Genomic DNA, 18,649 nt, shown 5'->3' with positions numbered 1-18,649 from the left:
AACCGATGCCTTTTATAAGTATAATTATGCGACAGATATCTTTTCTTTACAACTCGACTCACTAGCTCTCGGTTAGCTATGCGATCAACTCATCTAAGCTTCAGCACTCTTGTGTAAAAGCACGTGTCGAAAGTCTGTATTCTCTTTTTGTCTGAAATTTTCATCGATGAAGAGTGACTTCCTAGCTGGCACTTACATTTGGAAAACTTTAATCTTTGCTGTGTAATTTTTTGTATCATTACTTTCAGAAATAGAGATGCTGCACCCTGTGGAAAACCTCGAGAATTAATCAGAAAAGGCTTATGGAGACATTAACGTAAGAAACAAAAAACGGCACCACTGCATTATAGACAGTCCCTAAGTAATTCTCAAAAACTAAAATACTGTACTGCATGATAAATAGTTGATACATAAAATCGATAAAAATAAAATACTGTTTCTGTCATCGGCAAAAGAGGAATGAAGAAATGAGGTAACACAGGGCAATTAACTTTTTGTCGTCATAAAAAAGGTTACATTCAGCTCGTGATTCTATCATTGGCAATATACTTTGTTATATCGAATTTTGGTTGTTATGTTGACAGACGAAGATCGTTGGTGAATGTAATTGTGGGAGTAGAGTAAATAGAGCATAACACCACAACAGCTGATTTTACCTGCATGGTCTGTGAGAGAGCAAAATAAACATTTCCAGAGTCTGAAGCGTTTAGTTGTTTGAATGACATCACAGTGTTGTGAGTCGAATCATTTTAGACTTTAATAACCATAACGTAACTTGACTATGCAGTTAAAAACTTTTGTCAGAAGTGGGATTCGAACCCACGCCCACAGAAGTGGACTGCGACCTGAACGCAGCGCCTTAGACCGCTCGGCCATCCTGACTACGACATGTAATGGGGACGGACATGGAATACGTAGCAATGACTTTTACTTCTTAGACTAACAGTGAATTTGTGAATTCGTCTGATTTTGCCAATAGCAGCTCGTCGATTCTTGACCTACTTTAAGGACAGCGCATTTCCTATGTCTCTATTTCGCGCGATAGCAGCTTGTTGAATTACGTAAACTTGTCATCGTTGCTGCAGAGCATCTGTGGGTTTCTGCTTAGACTTACTGTCTCGTCTTCTTTCGGTCGCTCGCGGACGCAAACTATGCGTGGTTCAGTTTGCTAACGCGACAGCAGCTGGGTGTGTGGTGCGTGGGCTCGCCGCGTGACTCACCGCTTCCGCTATGCCGTTGTGACGAGGAGACCCCGCCTGCTCCCCGTCTACGGTTTCTTCCAGATAGTATACGCGGAGCTTGGCCAGAAATATAAACGACACAAGTGGGAGCTATACATGGTTAAGTGTTCAGAACAATAATAGCCCTTCTGGCGCGTGTCGAGCGGATCACGAGCCGTTTATGTTAGCGTAGTTTCCACGCAGCGGTTGTTGCAGCTGGGTGCAGTCTGTATGCGAAATCTTTTTCTTCTTTTACTTTTAGTTTCTACGCAGCTTACACTGCAAGGAAACCAAAGGAATGCCCAATATATTGTTTGATTAATATTATGGAACCCATCGAAAGGAACGGCAGAGGAAAATCTGGATTGCATATACTTTCAGGAAGGGATTGTAAACAGTACACCAGAATTTCGTACGTAAAATTACTTTGTTGTTTTACAGTTGATGATTTTCATGCGCTTCTGTGATGTTTATCATAACAACAGGGAAAGCATTAATTTTCTCTGCTTCTTGCACATGTTACAAACGCCGCATTTTCACAGCTGCATGGTTGTTTTAAAGTTCCAGTTGAAAAAGAAACTTGGTTTATACACATAAGAGGTTCTCTTTTTTTTGTACAGTTTGCATAAAGCATCAGTCGGCGTAGTACTGGCAAGGATAGGATAGCCGGTGATGTACAATGGAATGCGATTTGATGCGGTCTTCTCTACATGTGATTTTGCTTCCGATGAGATAAGAGCAGTTTTAAAGCTCTTTAATCAAATTCTGTAGCTGCCTTTATAAATGGACATCGTAAGGTTGCATTAGCTGCTGAGGCTTCTGGATAATCAAAATGAAAATAGCGGAATACGAAATTCTTCACTCTTTAATTACGATTCGCTCTTGGAAAGATATTTGCAGAGTCCTCATAGGCGATTAAGTACAGTTCTTTTTTGGAATTTAATGATTTATTTGCAGTTCCAAATTTTCCTTAGCATTTACTTTTCGTTCCTTTGACGGTAATACAGTTTGTGTGTGTATGTGTGTGTGTGTGTGTGTGTGTGTGTGTCTGTGTAAAAGTTTGACCATCTAGACCTATGATTTCGTTATGAGTATATGCGGTTCCCTTGAGAGCGAAATAACGGCTGGAATAGCGGAGCTATGTTATTCCACTGACGTCGTAACTTACAGCGTGCAATGAGCCACGTGACAGAGGAGCAACGCACAGTGGTCAAGATGCTGCTCGTCACTTGCCTTGTTTCAAACTACTGCTAAAACCCCCACGCCCTATCAAGTAGTCTGAAAAGAGCCGGTAACAGCACGCACAGGACTTATTGACGCAGTTATGTCTTACGAAACACGTGAACATGTTCCAGAAAATCTTTTGCATACCTTATCTATATCTCCTCTTTTTATATACTCACTTATTGCTGCTTCTTTGCACCAAAACAAAATTCAAACTTTCTTAACGTCTAAAACATAAGTATGTGGCTATAACGACGACGACATTATCACTTTTGAGACGAGTGAGTTAGTGATACGGAAGAAACGTTTGGGAAAGTAAATGAGAGTAAAGGCTTGGACCTAAGTACAAAGTATTATCTGGGAATTCCGCAGTTCTTCGAGCAGCACTGGTGTGGAGTTTGAATGAAGTGATTAAGACACAGTGCAGTGGAACAGTACAGAAACTTGAGCCAGGCGACGTGTGGACAAACTACAGTAGATCATTTTCAGAGTTTTCGCACTTCAGTACTCCAGTAGCATAGCTCACTCTGACCACGTTATCCAGAACCCTGCCACGTCAGTGTATCTGTTGTGTCTAGACATGTAGCAGGCTGATACAATGTACACCATTTAAACTACGATCTCAAAGTCATTCACTTGCAGGGGTAAAATTTGGACACATTGTTTTACTGCTATACAAGTAACCTAGTTGGCGGAAGCAATAACAGAAGTAACGTCTTGCTCTGTTGAACTGACAATTGTTCGTCTATCAGATTGTCCTCGGTTCACTCTTTCGTAGCTCTGAACGGTGTCTCAAAAGGAACGACAGATTTAAAGCTACTATAAATCGAATTTATTTATTTGAAATAAGTAAACAAAACACGCCATTCTCTTCAGGACAAGTAGAAGTGTAAACGTTAGACATAATATCGAGCTATTTAACCCCCCCCCCCCCCCCTACTGTTATTAGGCGTACACGCCATCGTACAATCTATCAAATTAGCCATCACCTGCTCACACATTTCCCCATCACCTTCGTGGAGGTCACGTCGAATTTCTTTTCTCAGTTCCAACAGATTACGGAGTTTGTTCTTATAAACTCGTAATTGAGCGTACCTCCATAGGAACAAGTCATTGGTGGGTTTGGCCTCCACGTAACGAGATTAGTCTGTCTGGAAACTTTTCACGCAACCGGGCGCTTGTATCTCCTAAAGTGTGGCAAATTATGCCGTCTTGCTGGAGCCATAAATCTCGATCATTTGATTCAAACAGAGGCAAAAAATGGTTCAAATGGCTCTGAGCGCTATGGGACTTAACTTCTGAGGTCATCAGTCCCCTAGAACTTAGAACTACTTAAACGTAACTAACATAAGGACATCACACACATCCATGCCCGAGGCAGGATTCGAACCTGCGACCGTAGCGGTCGCGCGGTTCCAGTCTGTAACGCCTAGAATCGCTCGGCCACAAACAGAGGCAAAGGAAAGCAGTGAGTATCTCACGATAACGAACTCCATTCACTATGACAGCCATTTGTGTTCATCTTCAATACAGTAAGAACGAGTTTAAGCCCTGACTCCAAATCCGACACCAAACCGTAAGGCGCGAATTTTCGAGAATTACTCTTGAGTTCTCTGGCCCTCATATCCGGCAATTATGCTTGTTCACAAAGCCGAAAATGATGCTCTTTGTGCAGCCATGACTTTCTGGTACCTTTATCAGGATCCATCGCGGGAATTGCCGTCGATTTCCATGATCGGCTGGTTTAAGTCCCTGTGTTACTGTGTACGGACGTTAGTGCAAATTTTTTATTAAGATTCTGTGCACTTTTCCTGGACACATGCGCATTTCTTGAGCATGACGGCGACAAGATTTCCCCAGAGTCATAGTAACAGAACCACGCACAGCAACATTTGTCTCACTCCGGCCATTTCGAGGGCGTCCAAGCCCTTTGATATTTTTTTATACGAATGTGTGGTGTCTCCAGTCATTCATATGAGTGATTCACCTCGACGGGCAATGAATCCACCGTCTTCAGTGCGGATGCACGATTACATTCGACCTCCTGCGGGAATCTCGAGGTAGCGAGCACGGAGGACACGGGCGGGAACTGTGGACATGTGACGCCAGGTCGGCGTGTGAGTTGGCCCAGAGGCGTCAGGAGACAGTCCACGCAGTTGTGATAAACACTGTGTCCGGATAGCGCAGTTGTTAACGCACCTGCCTAGTAAGCAGGAGGCCCTGGGTTCGAATTCCTGTCTGACACGCATTTCAGTCGTCACCGCTGACTCTGCATAAAATCCCATTGCAGTTGACATCAACAGTTCCTTCCCTTCCCTTTCTTTTCTCTCCCCCTCCACCCCCCCCCCCCCCCTCGCCCCCCTTTCACCATCGACTAACTTTCGATATCTACTGTTGAATCAGTTTTTTCGTATTTCTTGATCAACCTACGTAGAGTGGATTCATATGGTGCGTTGTTATTTCCGAGAATACCGCAGAGTTCCCGAACAATTTCCTCAGCCGACCGCTGTGGCCGAGCGATTCTAGGTGCTTCAGTCCGGAATCGCGCTGCTGCTATGGTCGCAGGTTCTAATCCTGCCTCGGGCATGTATGTGTGTGATGTCCTTAGGTTAGTTAGGTTTAAGTAGTTCTAAGTTCTAGGAGACTGATGACCTAAGATGTTAAGTCCCATAGTGCTCAGAGCCATTTGAACCATTTTGAACCAATTTCCTCGAAACTTTCGCCAGTCTTGTAATAAGTTTTTACTGTCAGCAACCGCTGTTCTGTACTGTATCTCTCCATGCCGATACTCTAGAAACACTGACCTGGAAAAAAAGCACAGTATCAAAACTTAACCTCAATTATCACTTATACCAAAACATTCAAAAACCATGTCGCCAGACTGTAAATGAAAATAACGGGCTTTTCACATCCGCCGTTCTTTTTGGGACACTCATTAGTGTACTGATGACGATGACTCAAATATGGAGTAGTTCTCTCGAAGAGACTTCGATGACAGTTTCCCAGTGTTTTCGAGTCTTCTTCTCCGTGTTCTCCGGATATGGTTTTTTTTTTTTTTAAGGAGGCAAGAATGAATGCTGTTAGCCACATTAGTGGAGTGTGCTTTAAAGGCGACCTCTAGTTGCATATGTAGCCCCCCACACGTCGATTTGGACTGATTGATTGAAATTTTGCTGCGAGCGAAGAGCCCAGTGACGGCTAATTTCGAGCTATTATTTTCAGCTGACTCCGGGCCCGCGCGGTGGCAGCTTCGTGTGCGGTCGGCACAAACACCGCCGATTCCGCAGTACCTGCAATTGCGCTCCACCAAAGTCACGGGTCGGTAGTTTTGGTAGAATACATAGATGACCCGGTAAATAGTAGGATTTCCGGTAGCATTGGCAAGGAAAGAAGTAAATGAATATGTGAGAGAGAAACTGGAAGCCGACGACTTCTCTTTGTTTGTCTGCTTGCTTTACTCGTAATTAGAGCAACATATCCTTCGTTGTTAGTCCTTTGTATATTTTATACCCTAAAAAACATAAATTCCATTTTATAGGTAATAAAAACTTCTTGTTCAGTTAACTGGCCGAGCGGTCCCAGGCGCTTCAGTCCGGAACCTTGCTACTGCTACTGTCGCAGGTTCGAATCCTGCCTCGGGCATGGATGTGTGTGATGTCCTCAGGTTAGTTAGGTTTAAGTAGTTCTAAGTCTAGGGGACTGATGACCTCAGATGTTAAGTCCCATAGTGCTTAGAGCCATTTGATCCATTTTTGAGTTAATTTCTGCCTTTTATGTAAGCAAAGAAATCACTTTTGATGCAAATGCACTTTACGTGGACAAAAATAGAAAATGTATGTAATTCTTGTTATTTTGTACACAGTAGTACGTTCTTCATCCCTATCAAAGGCAAGAGTATCCTGTTAGTATTGATAAGTGCGAAAGTTGTTCATGAATAATTGAAACACGTTTTGTATAATCTCGATGAACTGTTGATGCAATGTTCGAAATGTTTTAGTGTTGCGTTTCTTCAACATTACCTTTTTTGAGCAAATTGCGTTTTCTAACGCTATCTAATAAGTCTGTTTTCTTTCTCCCCTGTGTTTCACATTACAAATCTACAATTTGCGAATAAAACCGTAATTAGACATTTACAACTTTGTTGTAAACACTGTTTATTTGTAAGTAACAGGCAGGCTGATAGCTACACGGAACCAAAGTGTTTCGTACGCTCTGTGGCGCATTATGTATCCACAGTCACTTTCTAGACGATTGACTGCTTCCAGTTTGTAGGAGAATCTAGTAAGACACAGATCGCGTGCATAAAAAGTCGATCAAGATGAGGTAACGCCTGACGGGTATGCAACACAACTAACGTACAGGTAACGCGGTTGCGACGGCAACTGATCGAGTTTACACGGGAGCTACCGTTGTCTACGCGTACTTACGGTAGTGTACGGTACTTTGACAACACTAGCAGTAACCAGCCGTATGGTACGCTTAATGAAAGCGAACACGTGCGCAGTGAGCAGCAGCTGGCACTGCCATAATGCCCAGACAGCCACATTAGATGCCAGTGAGAGGCCGAGCACCTGGGAGGCTTCGTGAGCCGCTGCGGTAGCGCGTGGCAGTGAGAGGGGCCGCGCCCCACCAGACAGCCGGCTCTCCTCACAGCGAGCAGCGCAGGCGAAGCGCGCCGCCTTGAACCCGTCACGTCACGGCTAGGCAACGCTCTCCAGTCGTTTTGTCTGAGCGCCACTGTGTAGCACTCCATCCGTACCCCGTCACTGCGTAAAGTACACCGTCACGTAAGTGGCCCTTTAGAGAGGACGATCCGTGAGTGTAATACTAACTCCACTGCAAAAAGATGAGCGACGTAGAAATATTGGTGTCAGTGGCGATGAGAAACAGCTCACATCGTACTGTTCCTGACGCGTGCGCATTTACTCTGCGAAATATCGTTGTGTCAAGTGGTTCTAAATCAGTCACCTGCTCACTCTGGAGATGACCGTAAGGCTAAGAATGAAGTACTCTTGTGCTGGATACACTATCCGTCAAGAAAACTTCAAGGAAGATCATACTCGTTTACAAGAAGTGTTATACAAGTTATCTGTTGTAGAATCTTGCAGCAAATGCTGAGCTCAAACGTAACAAGATGTCTCGAACGGCACGACGTCCTCTATCCCAACCAGCGTAGTACATTCAAATCTGCGATACTGAAGAGCCAAAGAAACTGGTACACTTATTTAATACAGTGTACGGCCCTCACGAGCAACCAGAACTCTCGCAACACGACGTGGCATGCAAGCGACCAATGTCTGAAGTAGTGCTGGAAGGAACTGACCCCATGAATCCTCTATGGCCGTCCATAAATCCATAGGACTACGAGGGGGGTGGAGATCTCTTCTGAACAGCATGTTGTAAGGAATCCTAGATATGCTTAAGAATGTTCATCTCTAGGGAGTTTGGTGGCTAGCGAAAGTTTTTAAACTCAGAAGAGTGTTCCTGGACCCACTGTAGGAATGCTGAACGTGGGGTGTTGCACTGTCCTGCTGGAATTTCCCAAGTACGTTGAAATGCACAATGGACATGAATGGATGCAGGTGATAAGACGGGATGCTTACATACCCGTCACCTGTCAGCGTCGTATTTGTGGTGTCACCGCCAGACACCACACTTGCTAGGTGGTAGCCTTTAAATCGGCCGCGGTCCATTAGTATACGTCGGACCCGCGTGTCGCCACTGTAAGTGATTGCAGACCGAGCGCCGCCACACGGCAGGTCTAGAGAGACTTTTTTTAGCACTCGACCCAGTTGTACAGCTGACTTTGCTAGGAAAGGTTCACTGACAAATACGCTCTCATTTGCCGAGACGATAGCCTTCAGCTACGTCATTTGCTACGACCTAGCAAGGCGCCTTTATCAATAGATATTTAACTTGTGATGCCTGTACCATCAAACCGATGTACACCAATTATGGATTAAAGTTAAGTATTACATCAACTACGTACTTTATTTGCTATTATTAATTCCCTTAACTGTTCCAGACCTCGCGCCAGCCTGCGTGAGCTTAAGCGCGTGCCTTTCGGCTTCACCTCATAGTGACTTGGCTGTCTTGCCAAGTCACAAAGTATCTGTATGTATGAGGAGTTCCATATCAAATGCACACGCCCCACAGCCCCTAGCAGCTTGAGCAGTCCCCTGCTGACATGCCGGCTCCATGGATTCGTGAAGTTGTCCACATGCCCGTACACGTCCATTCGTTCGATACAATTTGAAACGAGACGCTTTCGACTAGGGAATACTTTCCCAGCCATCGACAGTCCAGTTTCGGTGTTGGCGTAAAACTTTGTGTCGTGCAGTCATCACGGGTACACCAGTGAGCCTTCCGCTCCGACAGCCCATATCGATGACATTTCGTTGAATGGTTCTCACGCTCACGCGTGTTGATGACCCAGCATTGAAATGTGCAGAAATTTGCGGAAGGGTTGCACTTCTGTCACGTTGAACGATTTTCTTCAGTCATAGTTGGTCTCGTTCTTACAGGATCTTTTTCCGGCCGCAGCGATGTCACAATGTTTTACTGAATTCCTAATATTCACATTTCACTTGTGAAATGGTAATACGGTAAAATCGCCACTTCATCGCTACCTCTGAGATGCTGTGGCCCATCGACCGTGCGCCGACTGCAACATCACGTTCAGACTCACTTAAATCTTGATAACCTGCCATTGTAGCAGCAGTAACCGATCTAACAACTACGCTAGACACTTGTCTTATATAGCCGTTGCCGACCGCAGCGCCGTATTCTGCCTGTTTACATATCTCTGTATTTGAATACGCATGCGTACACCAGTTTCTTTGGCGCTTCAATGTAAATTCCTATTTTCTCACGTGATACCGTGAAAGCAATACGCCAAGGCAATCAGGTACATCCAGTAGTGTCACCTTTCAAAAAGGATTTGACTCATTACCTCATAAACACTTATTATGGAAAATACGATCGTGTGGGATATCGAACGAAATTTTGAACTGGATTGAGGATTTACTCGTAGGGAGGACGCAGCTCGTTACTGTGGGTGGAATCATCGACAGATGTATAGGAGCCACTTCAAGCGTCCCCCAGGTAAATATGTAGGGTTCCTTGTTGTTGATATTGTATATTAATGACCTTGCAGACAATATTAAGAACAGCCTCAGACTTTTCCCAGATTATGCAGTTATTTATACTGAAGTACTATTTCAAAAAGATTTTTGCTCGCTATTGTCTGGCTGGTTGCAAAAATAGGCATCGGGCATTCATAAGTAGCCATTTCATAGAGAGCGAACTTACTGCCAAGGTACATGCACCGATAACTAAAGTTCTGACCGTGAGCCTACGACGCATGCCCTATCTCTTCTCCCACACTCATCTACAATTTATTACCTTCGAAAATATTCAAATAACAATGAAGAGGTTGTAATATCTAAACACTTTGTACGACACAGTAAATTTACTCCTCTTTAAATGCAAGAATTTCGTCTCTAGTCGATTCCGAGCAAAGTGTCACTACAATTATACTCAATCATCTGTCAAAAGCTTGCATGAGTTTACCATTTCCTATCCTTTATTATGCGAACGCAGTTATATGACAATTTCTCCCATATAAAATTAAACCTCAGATTCAAAATTCTGAGTTTACTCACACAGACACGCGTCCTACTTGCATGATGACTCCGACGCGACTTTCTGTAATCCATCCACGAAATACTTTGCTTTTATACGCGAGCTCTCGGGACCTGCACCTGCCCTGCAGGGATACTCCGGCGCGGCTGACTCCCTCCTTCGCGCCACGCTATCTCCAAATGTCTGTCTCTTCTAGAATTATGGGGCATCCTCGTCAGTGGTGCCGCCTCCCCGTAGTAAAGAAACTGAACGGTAGATTCGATCTTTCAAGTACACCATCGATATCTGTGGCCTTACTGTGGCAGACAGTTTCAAGAAATGGAAAATTCCGTACTTCACAAAACGCAGAAAAGTATTATCGCATGATTACAGCCTTAATGATACAATAACGCAAATGAATCAGTCAATACGTAAAAATACCGGTGTGTTAGAGTTTGTGGTGACACGAAATGTGATGGTCTCACAGGTTCAACAATAGATACAGTGGGTGGCTGTCTTCTTTTCATTGGTGGGACACTGGCAAAGTGCAGTCAGCCTACAAAGGAAACTGCACGCAGAACATTTGTGCAATCCATTCTATAATAGTGATTAGGTGTGTGGGATCCATACCAAACACGACTAACAGGTGATATTGATTGTAAACAGTGAACGGCAGCACGGACTACCGAAGGTTTGGTTCACCCAGGGATTGGTTCGTGGAGATGCTGGAAAACATGAGTTTTAAGACGCTTGAAGATAGACGTGCACTATAGCGTTAAAGACTACTTAAAACTGCGATGAGTATTAACAAGTCCGGCCAAAGCGGTCGGGGACATCGGTCCTGTGTGTCTGAGGTGAGCCTTCCTCTGTGAATGTGTGTCCGTTTCCCTTTTTTTTCTGAAGATGGTGCTGGCCAAAATTTAAGTATGTAACAGTCTTTCCACTGCGTCTGTCTGGAACTCAACGTGTCATCTTTGAGGTGAATAGCAGTCTGTCCATTTTCCTTTTCTTAATTGTTGATACTCCAACCTGGACTTTCAATTATTTCAGGATTCAATACTAAACGAGTGTGGGAATACGCTACAACCGCCCAATACGTCACTCGTGCAGAAGTAAAGCTGTGAGGACGGGGCCTGAGTCGTGCTTCCGTAGCTCAGTCGGTAGGGCACTTACTCGCGAAAGGCAAAGGTCCCGAGTTCGAGTCTCAGTCCGGCAGACAGTTTTAATCTGCCAGGAAGTTTCACAGTTGTCGGATGTTCTCCTAAGGGATAACGTGCCAAATTCTGTCCAATTGGCTCGTTAGACCGTCAACGTCACGAGCTGACTGGTGAGCCTGCCCACAATACTCCAAACGCTCTCAGTTGAGGAGAGATCCGGCGACCTTTCTGGCCAAGGTGGGACTTGGCAAGCACGAAGAGAAGCAGCAGAAACTCTCGTCCTGTGCGGGCGACTATTACTTACTGGAATGTAAGGCTATGATATCTTCCAATTAAGGGCAACAAAAAGGAGAGTAGAATATCGTTGGCCTGGCGCTGTGCTGCAACGATGCCTCGGATGACAAGCAAAGCCGTCCTGCTCCTGAAAAGAAAGGGCACGCTAAATCATCACTCTTGGTTGTCGGGCGGTATTGAGGGCGAAAGTCAGGTTGGCATCTCAGCGCTGTCTGGGGCGTCTCCAAACACGGCTTCGACCAGGAATCTCATTGACGGGAGTAGAAATGCCTTCAGTGACGAGTCCTTCTTCGAGATGAGCTCCGATGACGTGGATGTATATAGCGACGCTCTGGTCTGTGGTCGGATTCAACTGTTTTTTGTCTTCGGGTGTATGTTCCATTGTAATGTATAGTCTCTGCTTTGCAGTTATCCCTTTCCTCGCTGATTCTGCGGAAAACATTGTCATTTAATATCTCATAAGTTCACTTAATTTTCAGCGTCCTTCTGTAACACCACGCCTCAAGCGCTTCGATTCTCTTCTGTTCATCGGTCAATCATTCACTTCCACAATGCTGCACTCCAAACGTACATTTTCAGAAAATTCTTGGTCATATTCAGGCGCAATTTGGCACTAGCAGACTTGTTTTAGCAGGTAAACATCGTTCTCGGAGGGCAGGCGCGGATGTGCAGAGGTTACGACGTGCTTGGTGCACGCTATGGGCTCCTCCCTTGTGGTGGCCAGACGTGTTCCACTGGTGCCTTCACGACGAGAATGTCTGCCCTCACTTTCCCATACAGTGCGACGTTTGGCTGTCGCATCCAAACACCCTAAAACTCTGGATGTTGCACGAACCGACAATTGGGCCAAACGGAGACACAAAACGAGACCCTTTCAAAATCTGTCAGGTGCTGATAAAGCTATCTCAGTCCAGTACGCGGCATCTCCGTCTTTCAGAGTGATCGTTCAACATCTGACGCTTTTCGCGGCCCTTAAATGTCCCACCGCGACGGTTTCAGCTCTAAGCATTTTCATACCCACAGGTGCGTGTGAGAAGTTATATTGACATTCGATCGTGTCTTCTGGATGAAACACCTTTCTTGTCATAAGTTTCTTTAAGCATAATTGTGAATTATTATTATTATTATTATTATTATTATTATTATTACTATTAGTAGTAGTAGTAGTAGTATAGCTATTGTCGACACTGATTTTGAGTTGTTATCGTGTTGGCTTCTCGTAATCAAGATCACCAGACCTATTAGTTTAGGTCAGACTGCAAAATCTGCCACATCATAAAAACATTCGGCCACTAAACGAATCTTGGAGTACTTCCTGCAGTTGTGCTGCCTGAGAATTTTACTTTTGGATTTTTATCCCAATTTGATGTTTAAATTAGCCAGTCATGAAGTATAAAATTATTTGCTCGACAACATATAGCTTTTCAGGAAAACTCATTTCATTTAATAAATCCATAAATCCTGTGGACACTTACATGGAGAAAAATGCTATTACGTAACCTTGAAGTGTATTTATGTCACACCATGAAATTCACATATCGAATACCGAATCTCATATGTAACAACAGGTACGAAAATCTTCATCAGATTTTCATGATAGCGAACATACATTCAGTAGTTCAAAACATTTCGGACGTGCAACCGCATAAATTAGACTTATTCTAATATTTGGGCTGAATACCTTCACTTCGGTTCACTCTGAAGATGGTTGGACGGTATTCAGCCGAAATATTAGAAGAAGAAGCCGAATTTATGCTACTGCACATCCGAAATTTTATGGAACAGTCTTTGCGCCCCGAAAATATGGAGATGTACATTATATGCAGTAATCTACGTGTTATTGCTGAAATCTATTTTGGGAAGACATGAAGAACTAGTGCGTAACAGTTTGTACACAAAAGAAAGGGAGGAAAACCTTGATTGGTGCTCAGGAAACTCACGTTTTCCGAAATCTAGAACGGTCTTGAAATGAGGCCTTCTTTCACATCGATAGCCAAACTCGTCTCGTATTTGGACTCTTAGACTTAAAGCTGTCACGAATCACGGCATTAATTTGAACACCACAGTGTCTTGCCAGGCATCGCTTTCCAACGACCTTGAATCACATGTAGGGGGAACCGCAATTTCACGGTCCAAATTTGCACTTTTCACATTAATAGACATTGCGAGAGGTGCAAAAAGTGACAAATTACGGCTCGAAGCACTATAATCTCACACTTCGCAACTGAGCCACGGTTTAGAGATGACGAAACTTTACATTCGAACAGCCTTTCCTACCTTAGCATTTCCTGAGAACCTTACTGCTTTATACAACCTTTCAGTACCTTTCTAAAACATCATATTTTGCAACGTACAAAACTCGAGCTCCCGTGGCTATTGAGTCCAGGAAGCGCAACTTTCTTCGTCTTAATTACACGTACCCCAGTGCGGTCACACCTATCTGCTTTCTAAGTGTGTACAGTGAGGTTATGTTTCACCAGGGGAGACTTGGAGACCCATCAGATCTAGCCGTACAGGTTTACTCCCTTTCGTTCTGTTCTTAAGTCAAACTGCTCCACTGTCTGCAACAAGGGAAACAGATAAGTTTCGTTTCTCAGGCGACAGGGTTTCTTTCAGCTTCATGCAACAACTTTTTCCCGAGTTAAGTAGAGACGATATATTGGGTTGTAACTAACGGTAGGCCTGACGAGAATTCTTCATGTTTTATGAAATCTGAATGGAACAATACGAATTAGTTGTCCGCAGGTTTCAGCAAGTTCCGCAGTATGTCCGCTTTCGCGACATGTCCGTGTGCAGCGCACATGTGCTTCGATGACATTTTTTAGACAATGCTGCAGCTGGTGAGTTGCCTTTCCGCACACGTTTGTTTCCTGCTTTTTTTATCCATTATTAAGAAATATATCTCAATTCTGACAGATTAATATAGACTACGATAAAATAGCGTTGCAGCGTCATCACAAATGTATCACAACAAATGCTTCGTTTACGAATACGACATTAATGCAAAAAGTACATTCTTTTAACGGTAACAAATAATCGTTCAACACAACTTGTCTGACTACAAAGCTCCCCTTTTTAAATTATCCTTTTAATGTAGAAAAAAATGGTTCAAATGGCTCTGGGCGCTATGGGACTTAACATCTGAGGTCATCGGTCCCCTAGAACTTAGAACTATTTAAACTTAACTAACCTAAGGACATATCACATATCCATGCCCGAGGCAACATTCAAACCTGCGACCGTAGCGGTCACGCGGTTCCAGACTGTAGCGCCTAGAACCGCACGGCCACTCCGGCCGGCTTTTAATGTAGACCGAGTTATCGCACGTATAGCTTTTATGTTACAACATATTAATAACGGGATTCCTCTTGAAACAGAAATTGATTATTTCACTATTGGCAGAAATAATTAAGTCAACATATTACATTTTATAGCACTCGATGTGAATATCTGAAGCTGCCGAAATTATAATATCACCTTACGTCTATAGTCAGACGACCCTAAAGAAAATTGTCAACAGAATTAGTATTGCCGGAACATTGCAGTCAACACTCAAAATGATTTAAAATATTGTTAGGCATTGATACGAAAATTTTGATGGTTCGATAAAAAGTTGTTAACCCACAGTTCGATTATAATGTCATTTATTAGAGTCTGTTGTTGTTCTGTGTACGGAATTATAGGCGAAATCGTCCTGTTACTGCACAACTTTGAATTAATAGCAGTTGCAGAACAACCAATCAGTTTCCGAATACACAGAATGTGGTGTCACCGCCAGACACCACACTTGCTAGGTGGTAGCCTTTAAATCGGCCGCGGTCCGTTAGTATACGTCGGACCCGCGTGTCGCCACTATCAGTGATTCCAGACCGAGCGCCGCCACACGGCAGGTCTAGAGAGACTTCCTAGCACTCGCCCCAGTTGTACAGCCGACTTTGCTAGCGATGGTTCACTGACAAATTACGCTCTCATTTGCCGAGACGATAGTTAGCATAGCCTTCAGCTACGTCATTTGCTACGACCTAGCAAGGCGCCATTATCAATTGCTATTTATCTTGTGATGCATGTACCGTCAGACCGATGTTCACCAATTATGGATTAAAGTTAAGTATTCCAGAAGCTACGTACTATTTTTGCTACTATAAAGACCTTGTCCTGTTCCAGACCTCACGCCATCCTGCGTGAGCTTAAACGCGTGCCCTTCGGCCTCCCGTCCTAGTGGATTGGCTGTCTTGCCAGTCCACAAAACAGAATATAATTTCCATTCCTCTTTTGATGTGTAGCTTAGAGCCAAGCGCAGCAGTCCGCAGAACATGGGATATCGGTGTACATCGCTCACGAAATGTTACTGACGTGACAACGATTTTATACGCATTGCTTCTCCCTTTTCTGTCCCGTTCAATCCACACTAATTTGCCTAACTTTGTCTTTGATTCGGGTTTATTGTCTTGTCTCTGTTAATGACTGAAGATGACTGTAGCCAACTGAAACCGCTCATTAGCGTTATTGGCCCTTTAGCGATCAAGACTGACAGTTAAATAGTAGCCTATATATACTGACACGTAGTCAGAACGGATTCAGAAGATATCATTCTTGTGAAACGCGACTGGGTCTGTGTTCCCGGGAGGTAACGGGTGTTGTCGACAGGAGATCTCAAATAGATTCCACATTTCTAGATTACGAGAAGGCTTTTGAACCGTTTCTCATAAGGGACTTCTAATCGAACTGCGTGTGTACGGTGCAGTTGCCGAGTGAACTTGTTACTTCCCGTCGGAAAAGTCGAAGTTCTTATTAACTGACGGAAACGCATGAAATGATACAGAACTAATATCAGGAGTCCCACAAAGCCCTCTAGTGATCCTAATCGAAATAAACGATTTATGAGACAATCTGAGCAGCCCTCTTAGACTGTTTACTAGACGGCAAACGACAGCATCATTCCTAAAGTCGTCAGAAGGTGGAAACAGATTGCAAAATGGCTTAGACAAGATATTTGTATGGCGCGGAACGTGTCAGTCCACTTCAAACAATAAAAAGAGTGAGATCCTCGACTTGAGTACCAAAAACTACAAATCACATAAAACTGCCAGTTCAACTAAATACTTAGGGACTGAAATTACGAATAACATTAACCATCACGTCGATAATGCTGTGGGAAAAGCGAACCAAAGACTGCGTTTTACTGGTAAAATACTTAGCAGATGCAAAGATATTTACTCGTTTTGTGTTATCGCGAATTAGGCGATAGAGTGTCACGGGTATGATACGCTAGTTGAGATGCCAATCATTAAAACAAACACTTTTTCGTTGCGGGGAGATCTTTTTACGTGATTTCAATCACCGATTTTCTCGTCTGAGTGTTAAAATATCTTGTTGTGTTTCATATACGCACAGAGAAATGACGATAGTTATAAAATAAGATGAATCAGAGCTGTCACGGAGAGATTTGGGTGTTTGTTTTCCTCACGTGCTGTTGGAGTGTGGAACGGTAGAAAAACAGTATGAAAGGTGTTCGTTGAAACGCCTGCCCAGTACTTAAGTGTTAATTGCAGAGCAGTGATGTGGATAAACAGCAAGGTGACAAAAGCCATGGGATAGTGATTTCAGGTGTGCCACAGGGGAGTCTCATGGGACCGTTGCTGTTCACAATATACATAAATGACCTGGTGAATGACATCGGAAGTTCACTGAGGCTTTTTTGCGGATGATGCTGTGGTACATAGAGAGGTTGTAACAATGGAAAATTGTACTGAAATGCAGGAGGATCTGCAGCGAATTGACGCATGGTGCAGGGAATGGCAATTGAATCTCAATGTAGACAAGTGTAATGTGCTGCGAATACATAGAAAGATACATCCCTTATCATTTAGCTACAAAATAGCAGGTCAGCAACTGGAAGCAGTTAATTCCATAAATTATCTGGGACTACGCATTCGGAGTGATTTAAAATGGAATGATCATATAAAGTTGATCGTCGGTAAAGCAGATGCCAGACTGAGATTCATTGGAGGAATCCTAAGGAAATACAATCCGAAAACAAAGGAAGTAGGTTACAGTACGCTTGTTCGCCCACTGCTTGAATACTGCTCAGCGGTGTGGGATCCGTACCAGATAGGGTTGATAGAAGAGATAGAGAAGATCCAACGGAGAGCAGCGCGCTCCGTTACAGGATCATTTAGTAATCGCGAAAGCGTTACGGAGATGACAGATAAACTCCAGTGGAAGACTCTGCAAGAGAGACGCTCAGTAGCTCTGTACGGGCTTTTGTTAAAGTTTCGAGAACATACCTTCACCGAAGAGTCCAGCAGTATATTGCTCCCTCCTACGTATATCTCGCGAAGAGACCATGAGGATAAAATCAGAGAGATTAGAGCCCACACAGAAGCATACAGACAATCCTTCTTTCCACGAACAATACGAGACTGGAATAGAAGGGAGAACCGATAGAGGTACTCAGGGTACCCTCCGCCACACACCGTCAGGTGGCTTGCGGAGTATGGATGTAGATGTACACTCCTGGAAATTGAAATAAGAACACCGTGAATTCATTGTCCCAGGAAGGGGAAACTTTATTGACACATTCCTGGGGTCAGATACATCACATGATCACACTGACAGAACCACAGGCACATAGACACAGGCAACAGAGCATGCACAATGTCGGCACTAGTACAGTGTATATCCACCTTTCGCAGCAATGCAGGCTGCTATTCTCCCATGGAGACGATCGTAGAGATGCTGGATGTAGTCCTGTGGAACGGCTTGCCATGCCATTTCCACCTGGCGCCTCAGCTGGACCAGCGTTCGTGCTGGACGTGCAGACCGCGTGAGACGACGCTTCATCCAGTCCCAAACATGCTCAATGGGGGACAGATCCGGAGATCTTGCTGGCCAGGGTAGTTGACTTACACCTTCTAGAGCACGTTGGGTGGCACGGGATACATGCGGACGTGCATTGTCCTGTTGGAACAGCAAGTTCCCTAGCCGGTCTAGGAATGGTAGAACGATGGGTTCGATGACGGTTTGGATGTACCGTGCACTATTCAGTGTCCCCTCGACGATCACCAGTGGTGTACGGCCAGTGTAGGAGATCGCTCCCCACACCATGATGCCGGGTGTTGGCCCTGTGTG

At 44.1% G+C, this 18,649-nt stretch overlaps 1 protein-coding gene and 1 non-coding gene across 2 annotated transcripts in view; one reads left to right on the top strand and one right to left on the bottom strand.

Moving 5' to 3' along the window:
* Nucleotides 1-18,649, top strand: part of LOC126473585 (uncharacterized) — a 608,986-nt gene that overhangs the window by 200,923 nt on the left and 389,414 nt on the right. The gene's annotated exons all lie outside the window — the stretch shown is intronic.
* Trnal-cag (transfer RNA leucine (anticodon CAG)) lies at nt 799-882 on the bottom strand. Its single transcript has one exon. It is a non-coding gene; the product is annotated as a tRNA-Leu (tRNA).

This window comes from Schistocerca serialis, chromosome 4 (genome assembly GCF_023864345.2).
Source record: "Schistocerca serialis cubense isolate TAMUIC-IGC-003099 chromosome 4, iqSchSeri2.2, whole genome shotgun sequence".
Lineage (NCBI taxonomy): Eukaryota > Metazoa > Arthropoda > Insecta > Orthoptera > Acrididae > Schistocerca > Schistocerca serialis.
This window is presented reverse-complemented; position numbering and strand designations above follow the sequence as displayed.